This window comes from Myotis lucifugus, unplaced genomic scaffold (genome assembly GCF_000147115.1).
Source record: "Myotis lucifugus unplaced genomic scaffold, Myoluc2.0 scaffold_53, whole genome shotgun sequence".
Classification (NCBI taxonomy): Eukaryota; Metazoa; Chordata; class Mammalia; order Chiroptera; family Vespertilionidae; genus Myotis; species Myotis lucifugus.
Window position 1 is genome coordinate 6358917 of NW_005871101.1, and position 12821 is coordinate 6371737.

The following is a 12821-nucleotide window of genomic DNA, read 5'->3' on the forward strand; positions in this document are numbered from 1 at the left end:
GCCAGTGTGGTTCATTGGTTGAGTATCAACCTATGAACCAAGAGGTCACTGGTTCAATTCCTGCTCAAGGCACAAGTCCAGGTTGCAGGCTTGATCCCCAGTAGGGGGCATGCAGGAGGCAGCCGATTTATGTTTCTCTCATCATTGATGTTTCTATCTCTCCCTCTCCCTTCTTCTCTCTAAAAAATCAATAAAAACATATTTAAAAAAATAGCTTTTAAAAATTCACTACAGATTTTAGAATTATATTCTCTTCATGGGACACATAGGGAAAATAGGATTACCATAAAAGAAAGGGATATATTGAAAGGGATTTTAAAATTGTAAAAAGTGGTAGCAATGTGAAGTGCTACTTTAAAGATTAATGCATTTTAGCACATAAATAGCTGAACACATCATAAATGTAAATTTTTAATTTCACATATATTCCACGTTATAGAGACTGTTATTCAGGGAATTATAAAGTTGGTCCATATTTCTTTTTAAAAAATGAGAGAAAGAAGAAGAAGAAGAAGAATGTGGAGGAAGAGGAGAAGGAAGATGAGGAGGAAAAACAAATAGAAGAGGAGGATGAGGGTGACCAGGATGAAAGCAGGAAAACATGAAAAACAAAGCAAAACTATAAAATCAAAAAAGACTTTCAGACTGGTACTTGTAGAACAGGTCTATATACTGTTTACAAAAATGAAAAATAAGAAAATGTTAAATTGTCACATTAATGAAAAAATTTTTTTAAAAAACACAAATATTTAGTTTATAGTTTTAACAATAAAGTGCTTTTAAAAGCTTCACATTTTAGCATTCAGGTTATATCACAAATGGAATCTGAATCATTTGTAGATGTTTGACATCATGATGTTGTGAAGAGAGTAGAGGGTTCATTCTCTAGTAGGGTATTTTTTTTAAACAATTGAATATGTTAAGTTAATCCAAGTTAATATTTGTAATCACTCTCTCAATTATATATGATTTCCATTTCACATAAGAGAAAACTGGTAAGACATTCAACATTACACATTTGGAAGAAGTGAACCTAGATTTGAAGCCCTGTATTAATGAGTTCAAAGATATTTTTATTTCATTGAAAGGGAATTAAGCTAATATGGGTAATATTAAATACATGTAATGTATTAAGACAAGATTAACATTTTTAGGCAATGTTTATAAAACTGGTAAATTTAGAGAAAACAAAATCAGCAAGATCAGTAGTCTAATTTTCAACATAATCCTTCAGATAATTTTTCTAACATTTAATAAAATGAAGCATGATTACTCTTAATTGGAATGTGGATGTCTTTTTGTAAAAACTTTCTTTACTAATTATTAAATTTACAAGAAAATCATAATATAACATTTTCTGTCATAACATTTCCCACCTTTTGGAAATAGAAAATAATCTCATTGAAATCATGACCTAGTTTAAAAGAAGTTAAAGATTTTCATTGTTTGATTGATAGGGAGAATGACAGTTGCACAGATCTCAATTTTTCAAACTACTTGGTTTATGGCAAACTATTACCATTTATATAAGAAGTCTTATTTGAATTTATTTTAACTTATTTTTCTCTTAATCCACATTCTCTAATCTATATTCCCCATAATGCTCCATAAAGTCCATCATAGGCACATATTCTAATATGATTGATGTATGTTCTTAGATAATGATGTCCTGGAAAAATGTGTAATTTTTTTCGGTTTGTCTCAAATGTAAAATTATAACAATACAAGTGTGCTTTGTATCTTGCTTGTTCTGTTTCCTACTTTTTATTAGCAAAATTATATTTTAATATTTCTCTGTTGTTTCAGATCCATCTTATTTGTGGTTTCTAAATACATGGCATCAAAGAGAATTCTATCCACGTATTTAATTTATCCATTACCCTAGAGATGAATGCATAGGTTTCCTTCAGCTCTCAAATACCACAAATACATTCAGTAAACAAATGTTACACGGTTCCTCATGGGCCTATTATATAAGCCAGAGAAACTTTCTGTATATATAAATAAGACAAAGAATTGTTGCACTGAAAGGAATACAAATATTAAATTCTGCTAAATATTGTCAGGTTGCTTTTTAGAATGGTTAATATTTTACTTCATCTTCAATTAGTAGGGATTTTTTTTGTATATTATATTTGTGAAGATAAGCAATCTTAGTTACCTGACATCTTGGAGGTTGCCTGGTCAGAAACTGGCTTGTGTCTGGATCCTGCCTTCACCCCAGGGCAAAGGGTATACCCAACCAATTTCCCTAGAGACTAATGGCCCCCTCTCTACAGCAAGATGTACCACTTTCCTTAAGCCCTGATGGTCTCCGGAGTTTGAGCAGCCACTGTCCCAGTGATTGCTTTAAATTGTTGTCACCTAATGTCAAGCAGTCATCCCATAAACACAGTTAACAATAGGAGTTGGTATCAAGTACATTCAGATCAGCTTCAGAATAAGCTATCTACAAGTTATCAGGAAAGCATAGAACTACCTACTAGTATCTGCTACCTGTATGTCCCTGAGATTTAGCAAGCACCAAGCAATGCTGGTGGAAATCACCCTGAGCCCAGAACACACAAGCAGCGTTTTTCAACACATATGAAATATTACTACATTCCCTGCTTGCAATCAGTGTTCTTGGAGAATAATCTGATTATGATTTGATTCTTGTTCTTTTTAGATTATCAGCTTATTTTTTTAAGCTTTTGTGATCTTTTCTTTATTTTGCTTTCCTAAAATTTTATGACAACATGGAGATATTTGGAATAGTCTTTTTGTTCAGGTTTGTTAAATTTCTCTATAAGATGTCAAGGTGTGGTTATGAATTTAATTTTGGACAAGTTAATGTGATATGCCCATTAGATTTACAAGTGAAAATATTAAATAGGTGCTTAGAAGTGAAATTCAAAAGTTCAGAAGTAAGATCTAGGCTGAAAAAAAATTAAAAATGTATGCATATTGATTGTTTTTAAATTTATGGAGATGTGATCGCTTAAGTGTGAGTAGAAATAGAAACTCCATATTTCAAGGTCAAGAAGATAAAGAGAAACCACCAACAGGAGATGGAAGAGGAGCTTCCAGTGAGGAAAGGAGGAAACCAAAATTGACATAAAATTGACCATTGGATTTGGTCATTTGAAAGTCATTGATGTCATTTAGAAAGTTTTTGTTGTTTGTTTGTTTGTTTTTTGTAGTAGAAATGGAAGTCTAATTGTTTTGGGGTTCAAGGAAGAATGAAAGAAAGGCTTCCTTGTCCATCGGACAAACAGACTAAATCAGTTTATTTCAGCATCATCTCCAAATGCATAACATGAACAAGGAAAACTAACAATACAACATATAATTTACAAGTAATAGTATCCTGCAGCATAAATTAAAGACAGAGAATGCAAAAAAATTAACTTAATATGAAAAACGGGGAAGTAGCCCAGCTGGTGTGACTCAATGGATTAGGAGTCAGCCCATGCACCAGGAGGTCTCCAGTGATTCTGGTCAGGGCACATGCCTGGGTTGTGGGCTCGATCCCCAGTAGCGGGTGTGCAGGAGGCAGCTGATTAATGTTTCTCTCTCCCTCTCCCTCTCCCTTCCTCTCTCTGAAATCAATAAAGCCATATTTTAAAAAATGGGGAAGTAAACTTCTGCAATCAGGAAAGACAGCTGCAATATCAGAGCATAGAATTGAAAGGAAAGCAGACAGGAAAGAAAAGAGACCTTTTCTAAATAGAGCATATGTCCATTGGGATTGTGCTTTTCCTGTGGCTACTTTGAAAAACCTTTTTAGTTCACCACCTAACCACGATCATTACATAAATGATCGTGTATGTGTAGAGATCTTGTATGAGACTTGCTGATAGAATATTAGTTATTTCATATGAATGATGTTAAAATATTAGCCATTGAAAACTCATTTCTGTTGATATTCCCCTAAATTAATAGTTGATTTTTTAAGAATAAAACTTTTAAATGCATGTATCAAGTCTATCTTATGAGAAATTAAGTGGAAGATTGAGTTTTAATTGAATCTTCAGCTGTGTTAGTCTTAAATTTCTATGTAAAAACTGTAATTTCCAATTATGCAATTCATCATGAAAGTTTGACATAGTTTGACAATTATGTTAACCAGAAATACATAGAAAAGTTGCAGAAGTATATATGTGACTTTGGAATTTGTTTCTAAATAACATGTAAATAGTGTGACAATTATTCCAGAGGATATTAGTCATTGTTTCATTAGCCTGCTTAGATACTGAAATTTTATTAATGCATAACTTATATTCAGTCTTCCATGATGATATGCAATGTAGGGAAGGAGAAAGATTAATGATATTTTCTAAAACTAAAACTATATATAAACACACTATAGGCAAAATATTAAAATAGCTCCTTCATCATTTAGAAAAGGAAACCAGTGCTTTACATCTGTCATTTAATTTACCTAATTGAAATTGTACACTAAAATAAAATGTCCTCTGTGTGTATAGTCATTGGCAAAAAAATAAAATGAAAAATCTCCATCTTGCCAAAAGAGTGAAATGTCAAAACTAACAATTAGGGGTCATTTGAGTTAAAGGGGAGAGTTGGGAAACACTTGAACTTGGAATTATAACACTCTAGACCAGTGGTTCTCAACCTTCCTAATGCCGCGACACTTTAATACAGTTCCTCATGTTGTGGTGACCCCCAACCATAAAATTATTTTTGTTGCTACTTCATAACTGTAATTTTGCTACTGTTATGAATCGTAATGTAAATATCTGATATGCAGGATGTATTTTCATTGTTACAAATTGAACATAATTAAAGCATAGTGATTAATCACAAAACAATATGTAATTATATATGTGTTTTCCGATGGTCTTAGGCGACCCCTGTGAAAGGATCATTTGACCCCCAAAGGGGTAGCGACCTACAGTTGAGAACCGCTGCTCTAAACCCTTTGGCAAATTATTTCATCTTCTTACTGAACTCATAAGTATTGTAATAATTAGATAAAATAAAACTCCAAATATGTATATCAGATATGACTAATTTTTACATAATAATATACACAACTTTTATGTATCAAGTACATCACAGGTGAGCTATACCAGGAGAAAGAAGACAACATAACACAATGATGTAGAATAGAACACTTGCATATTCAGGTCTTATTAAATAAGATATTTCTATATATAAAAGCCTAAGCAACCGAACAACTGGCTGACCAGCTGGTAGCTATGATGCACACTTACCACCAGGGGGCAGATGCTCAACACAGGAGTGGAAACCGCAGGCATGGAAGCACAGAACAGACTGATGAATCTCAGAGGTAAGTGGGGAGAGGAAGGGAGGAAAGAAATTAACCAAAGATCTTATATGCCTGGCCTGTGGGGATCGGGCTGAAACTGGTTCTCTGACATCACCCAAGGGGTCCCATATTGTGATAGGGTGCAAGCTAGGCCAAGGGACCCCACCAGTGCACAAATCCATGCACCAGGCCTCTAGTTAAATATAATTATATTAATTGACATTTTATATTAAATTATATATTACAATGAATATTTACATATTGCTATTAATGGAATTAACAACCTACTGGCTGACTTTTATCAAAGATATAATTAGCACTAAGCTCATATAAAACACAAGTAGAGCCAGAACCGGTTTGGCTGAGTGGATAGAGCATTGGCCTGCAGACTCAAGGGTCCCAGGTTCGATTCCGGTCAAGGGCATGTACCTTGGTTGCGGGCACATCCCCAGTGGGGGTCGTGCAGGAGGCAGCTGATCGATGTTTCTCTCTCATTGATGTTTCCGGCTCTCTATCCCTCTCCCTTCCTCTCTGTAAAAAATCAATAAAATATATTAAAAAAAAACACACACACAAAAAAAAACACAAGTAGACCTCAGCCAGAAGGGGATGGCTACTGGGTAGCAAAGAAACAATGCATTGTGGTGACTCTACATCAAGTTATTTCTATTAAAAAATTTTGTGTATTTAAGTTTGTTTGTTTTTTAAATATATTTTATTGATTTCAGAGAGGGAGAGAGAGAGATAGAAACATCAATGATGAGAGAAAATCATTGATCAGCTGCCTCCGGCACACCCCACACTGGGGATCAAGCCTGCAACCCAGGCATGTGCCCTTTACTGGAATCAAGCCCAGGACCCTTCAGTCTGCAGGCCAACGCTCTATCCACTGAGCCAAACCAGCTAGGGCTCATGTATTTCAGTTTTTCAGTGATATTCCCTCCCCAAGAATGGCTATGAGACATGTTCCAAAGATGAAATTTAGGAAGTTTGTGAATTAGAGTACTGAAATATTATTACATTGGGGTGGGAGAAGTTGAAGGGATCCTCAAAACTCTGCCCATGATTTCTGTTTTGGGTAAGATGGCACAGACTTTACCTGTAGAATAAAAGTTATATTTAAAAGAAGCAGATGCTCCAACACCTGTAGTTGTTCCTTGTTAGTACATCATTATTTATATGCTCTCGAATCCTTAGCTACACCTCCCTTCTATAGACATAATGTAATCTCCTTCAAATTCTCTCAAAAACAGTTACATTTCATGTGCCTGAGGATTAGTCTTGATTCAATTTTATAAGAACTCCCCAACCTGCCCTAACACATAACAAATTATTTGTCTATCAATGTGTTGGTGACTGTAGGTCCTTGTCTTTGAGACAAAACTTTTCATTTCTTTTATTCTTAGAGATAAAAGGCATAAATGTATACGTTAGTTCAGGATGCTCATTTTTCTTAAAGAATAATAAAATATGTCAAGTGTAGAAGATTGACAAAAGGATTTTTATTTTGCTTTGTTTTGTTTCTATTTTAATAGGGAAAATCCTTACAGAAGTTAAACATCAATCATGTCTGCACAGAGAAAGAGCTTGCTGCCTGAGGCAAAAACAAGCAATGAAAAGATTTCAGAAAAAGTGTTTCCCAAACAAGTGATTTTCACAGATTTCAATACTTTTTAAGAGTTAGATTTACTTCCACCTGACTAAACAAATAGGAGCTATATGAATCGGTACAAACCTTTAAGCTCATGGTATGTGAGGTTATTTTATTTCCATTTAACAGAGTTGAATTATTTATAAAAGAATTTTATTCCTAGAAGATTCATTAGTCCAGGTAATAAGTTATATGAGATAGTAATTAAAAGGCTCTACATAAAAAATAGGTCAGAAGCCTTGTCGAAAAGTACTGAGTTTCGTGTCCCATTTCAGAGATTTGGTAAGTCAAGATGGAGAAAAGTAGTCCAGGTGGTTGGATATGAGTAGTTCATAGACAGCCACATGTTGTAAAACACTGTTGGTGGAAATTGTGTAATGATGACCATATAGAAAGCCTGTGCTTTCGCGTGGGCACTGAGAACATTTACTTAGCAATTTTTTCTGCCCCAAGCCTCATAATAGTAACTAACATTTGTCTGAAATTACTATCTGTTGAAGCCTCACATCTATCGTGTGATAGCGGCTTTATCACCATTTCAAGTTGAGGGAACTGAAATTCAGTGGAAGTAATATATTCTTATTCACATTCCTTCAATAAATAATAATTATGTGCCTCCTATGTGCCAGGCATTTTTCTTGATAGTAAACTGTAGTGAACAAAAACAAACTAAATTCTTGTTCTTATGGTGGAACCAAGTTTTAGTGAGAGAAAATAAAATATGAACAAGTAAATATAAGAATGAAACAATGTTAATGGTTTTCAGGAAATACTATAAGACAATATCAAATAAATTAGCTGATCATAGAAGGCCTGAGAGAGTATTTTTTGGAGTGAGACCTTGAATAATAAAAAGGATTCTGTCCATGAAAAGTGGCTAATAGGTAATTCCAGACAGAGGAGACAGCAGGTGTGAGAGACTCAAGGCATTTATAGTAAAGGTTACAGTTGTACCTGAGCTCTTTCTTTTTTTTAAATGGCTATTTTATTTTGTTCCTTTCTCAAACAGGAGAGGTATGTCTTGAGGTTATAATAGAACAGGACTCTCATACTAATTATCAAGTAACAAAAAACAAAAACATTTTCTCTTGGCAAGCTGGACGTAGTGTACTTCCATCAGATGAGAAAGAAGCTGTATAAGGACAAGTGTGTACTCATTTGTTTGTGCAATGCTGAAAGTTTAGGAATAATGAACCAAAAAGGAAGAAAAGTGAATGCTATGAACATGGAGAAACTGAGTAGATTCAACAAGTAGGAAGCTCTGAGCAAACAGCTTAAGCCCGTGGTCGGCAAACCGCGGCTTGGGAGCCACATGCGGCTCTTTGGCCCCTTCAGTGTGGCTCTTCCACAAGATACCACGTGTGGGCACGCACGTACAGTGCAATAGAAACTTCGTGGCCCATGTGCAGAAGTAGGTATTTTGTGGAAGAGCCACACTCAAGGGGCCAAAGAGCTGCATGTGTCTCTCGAGCCGCGGTTTGCCGAGCCGCAGTTTGCAGACCACTGGCTTAGGCTAACAAACACTAAGGGTACTAACTAGAGTTTCAAACTGGTGAATATAATAGAATCAGGGGCATAGAAAGGGAGTGGACTGACAATTCTATTTGACATAAAAGAGTTGAATATCATGTGATAAACTCGTGTTAAAAATAATAAAGATGTCAATTGCTTCACTGTGTGAGCAAAAGTGATTCGTTGAAAAGTCTTTCAAATGTAAAAACCAGCTGGTTAAAAACTAGCTACCAGTTGAATAAGTAAAGTGTTCACCTCTAAGATTTTTTTTTTTGGTCCCATCTTTTATGTACTATTTAATGCATAAAGCTAAATCCAATTTCAAGGAGGGAACTATCTATTTTTGCCTTGGAAAATTGAAAACAACACAAAACTAACTTAGGAGCATTATGGATTCTTAATGCTTCTACTTGAAAACTTAAGAAAACAGAAAATGCTCTTAGGTGGTAATAACATGATTTTTTTTTTAACAAATGGAATAATTTTAATAAATCTAGACATTTTACTACAAATAACAATAACTTAATCTTGCCATTAAAATAAAAATATGACAAGCATCATATTTTCAAAATGAAAAGTGAACTGGGTCCTGGGAAAATCTCATGTTCTATCTTGTTTAGAAATAGAAAAATAGAAGAGGCATAAAAGTCAAAAGCTGCAAAGCATTTCAGGGTTGCTTGCTCTACCTACTCTCACTCCAAGAATCCCATTATCCCAAACTAATGTCATTTAGCCTTCACTATAGGCTCAGGACTTAACTTGATTACTAGCAAAGGAGGCCATCAATCAAAGCAATTTAAGATTTGGCCTCATATCCACCCTACTGCCTTCCAGGACTTGTACTTTTTTTTTTCATATTTTTGCTGATTTTTCATTGACTTATCTTTCTTCATCATTGAGAACCTTTGCTGTACAATTACTAGTTTCCTTATTTTGCCCTTGTTTTTGCCTGGGGTTCTGCCCTCAGAAACCTGGTCCCCAAAGCAGCCTCCCCTGCTTTTTGTCATATCTGTGGATCAGCTCCTGCTATCATCCAAGCCTATATCCATTTGCCATTATGTTGGGGCCTGCCCACTTTCAGATTACCTGAAACAGAGGTAAGCATTCACTTCCAGGTGACTTGTCTGCTAACAAAATAACATATAATAATCATAGGAGTGATTGAAGAAGCTATAACTTCTGAAGCAGACAACCCAAGCCTATTGAAGGAGAAACATCTACATTGCACAAATCCATATTTTGGAGCTCACACACATACATCCCCCCTGTGACTTTTATCTTGCAAAGATGAGTAAATCACCTAGAAACTTAACTAAATCTATTTCTGGACCCCACTCAGTTATATTTAGTCAGAATCTTTGGAGTGGACCCAGATTTAGGTAGCATTTCTTAGTTTGCTAAGTGAGCTTAATGTGTAATCAAACTTGAAAATCATTGTATTCTAACCAACCTGTTTGGCACTGTTCCAATATGCCTTCAGTCACCTACTGCAGATTCTTCTATTAAACTGATAAGAACAGATACTACACTTGATCTTAGCCAAAAGGCCGAGAAGCGATAGATTTTTCTAGATGATGACTTCATTTGCCTTTAGACTGACTGATATTATTAGCTATTTACATATTTTTTACATAATGCTATGCTCCACTCCTGCCAATCTTGAAAAATTCCTACAGACTCTGTGTTTGCTCTGAGAAGGGGAAAAATGGATCAGTAAAACTTACAGTGAGGTATTTATAAAATAGAAAACTTCTGAGATCCTATAGCCAAGGGGTAGTTTTCTGTAGGTGACAGGAATCATGGTTTCACAAATTTAGGCAAAGCAAAGCAAAAAATAAAATAAAATAAAATAAATTGCCAATAATATTAAGCATAAAATTGTGCATTTTATTAAAAAGAAAAAGAAAAAAGGCATGGCCATAGTACATAGGAGAGAGAGACAAAAGGAGAGGTGAGAAGAGGGGAAGGAAGGGAGAGGAGAGAAGAAAAATATATTAATTGGACAAAATGAGAAATGAAAAGAAGCTATTCCTTGGTAACCAGAATGTGCATTTTTCAGTGCATGACTGATCCTAGGGAAACGTCTTAGGTTCAATATTCTTGGGCCTTCTATCACAGTGCTTTTATTTTCCTCCAAGGGACATTAGCAATTTCTGTGAACATTTTAAGTTATCACAATTAGGGTAGGTGCTACTAGGATTTAGTGGGTAGAACCCAATGATGCTGCTAAACATCCCACAATGTGAAGAACTGGCCTCCACAACAAAAAATATCCAGCCCAGAATACCAATAGTGGAGAAGATGAGAAAACTTGATCTATAATAGTAAATCAGGAAGAGGCAGAGATGAAGCTAAAAAAATATATTTTTTAATAATGGGAATTGGAAAGACAGAAATCTGAGTTTAAATAAAAGCTTTCTTACAAAGAAATTAACATTATAGTCCAGACTAATCCAATATATGGAACAAAGGAAGAAAACAGAACATATATAAGTAGAAAATAACCCAAATAAAACTGTGACAGACATAGCTAATGCACAGTCTGTGATGTTGGAAAGGTCTTATTTCTGTACTAATGAAGTAGCCAGTAGCCACCTGTGGTTATTGAATACTTGAAGTAAGCCTCTTGAGCTAGTGTGAATAAAGAATTGAATTTTATATAATTTTAAAGAATTAACATTTAAACAGGATGGGCTCGGTGAGATTTACAGTCCATCAATCAGATGCATTTATATGAAGCTTAAATTTAGAATTAAGTGGGAGAGAGAGGCAAGTCATGTGGATTTAGCCGAGGTGAATAGACTCTGAGGCCAACAGCTATAATGACAGTTGACCAAATTAGGAGGAGCCATTGGTGGCTTGGATCATTGATGCAATGTGGCTTTTGGAACATTCTTGGAAGCTCAGAGTAGAGCCCATGTATTCATCGTTCCTAATGAACCTGTGAGCTATCTAATACCCTGTGACAAAACTTCCTGTTTCAAAGTGCCCTTAGTGTCTTAGTAATATTTTTATGGTTTTCATAGGAATTTAAACTCTACAATTCAGGTAATGTTTATAGTGCATTCTTCAAGCACATATATTATGTTCCATTTATTAAATAGATCAAAACAACTTAATGGTACTAGTTTCCACAGTGTCAAACTTGTCCCTGTGCTTGGATCAAAAATTAAGCTACCACTTGTCATCCCTGTGAATTGGTTACCTTCATAGTAACACCACAAAGGGCTTTTAGCTGGTTTGGGAACTGTGGCCTAAAGGTAAATTACACTCTGATCAGACAAGCATAGAGTCTATTTGTTCAGCCTTTGCAATGTTTCTGAAAGCTCATTAGCATAAATTATTTCTGTTCAACCTAATTAGAATAGATTCTATATTTGCAACTGAAACCAGCCCAACGCAGAGTAATCCCATCATCACATCCTTGAAGCAGAGGAGAGAGGTGCATTTTGAGAAGACAATCATTTCCCCAATCAGCTCCTAGGTGGCAGAACTGGGATCCTCAGGCAGCTAATGCTCCTCTAGAACTAATAGCAGTAATCATGATTCTATTCTACATCCAACTGCTTGGGAGGAAAATGAGGCTCAGTGAAACTCATTAGCGGAGTTGAAATCACTCACCTTCATAGCAGCGGCAATGGGTTTCGAAGCCAGGTGTATCTAATTATGAACTTATTCTCTTTATAACATTCTACCCGTAATATTAATTATTTGGTAATAATGTGGCAAATTTTTTTTTCAATTCAATAGTTATTAACATGAGAACATCCTCCCATGCCTACTGCTTCAAGGGTATTGTACTTAAATGTCATGAGTTAGTAATAGTTTTAAAGCCCGGTCTCAGACTAATCCTGAGGAGAGAAGCTGTTGCTGATTTTTTTTTTCAGAATTTACATCAAAGTGACCACGTTGCATATGAAAAAGACTTGTAGATTTCTGCTTTTACTTTGCATATTTAATGCAGTGGACTAGAATAATCAGATGTTGGCTTTCTGCTAAGAATGTTCTTGGACTTAAAACTGTTTTGAACCAATAAAGATACACCATTTAAAGCATGAAAATTTGTCCATGTGTTGGAAGTCTCAAAATTGTATTTCCAGAATCAGAATTATTTATTATCTTAACTCCAATTTACATTTTACTTGTTACTCTACAAGCAACTTTTTGCAATGTGTTATAACTAATGAATTCATCTGCAGCTGTACCACTAAAACTATCTTACAGGTTTCCAGTTTTCTTACTTATGAGTGCACTATGATTCTAGTATTTTTTTCTAAAATTCATATTTGACATAGTTAAGAATTCTCTAAACATACAAATTACTAATAGATACTGAAGTATTGAATATACTTCAAATGTAGAAGTACCATTGATCCTTTTTAC

At 34.9% G+C, this 12821-nt stretch overlaps 1 pseudogene; it reads right to left on the reverse strand.

Moving 5' to 3' along the window:
• Positions 1-9777: 9777 nt before the first annotated feature.
• LOC111826083 lies at positions 9778-9997 on the reverse strand (annotated as a pseudogene).
• Between the last annotated feature and the right edge of the window lie 2824 nt (positions 9998-12821).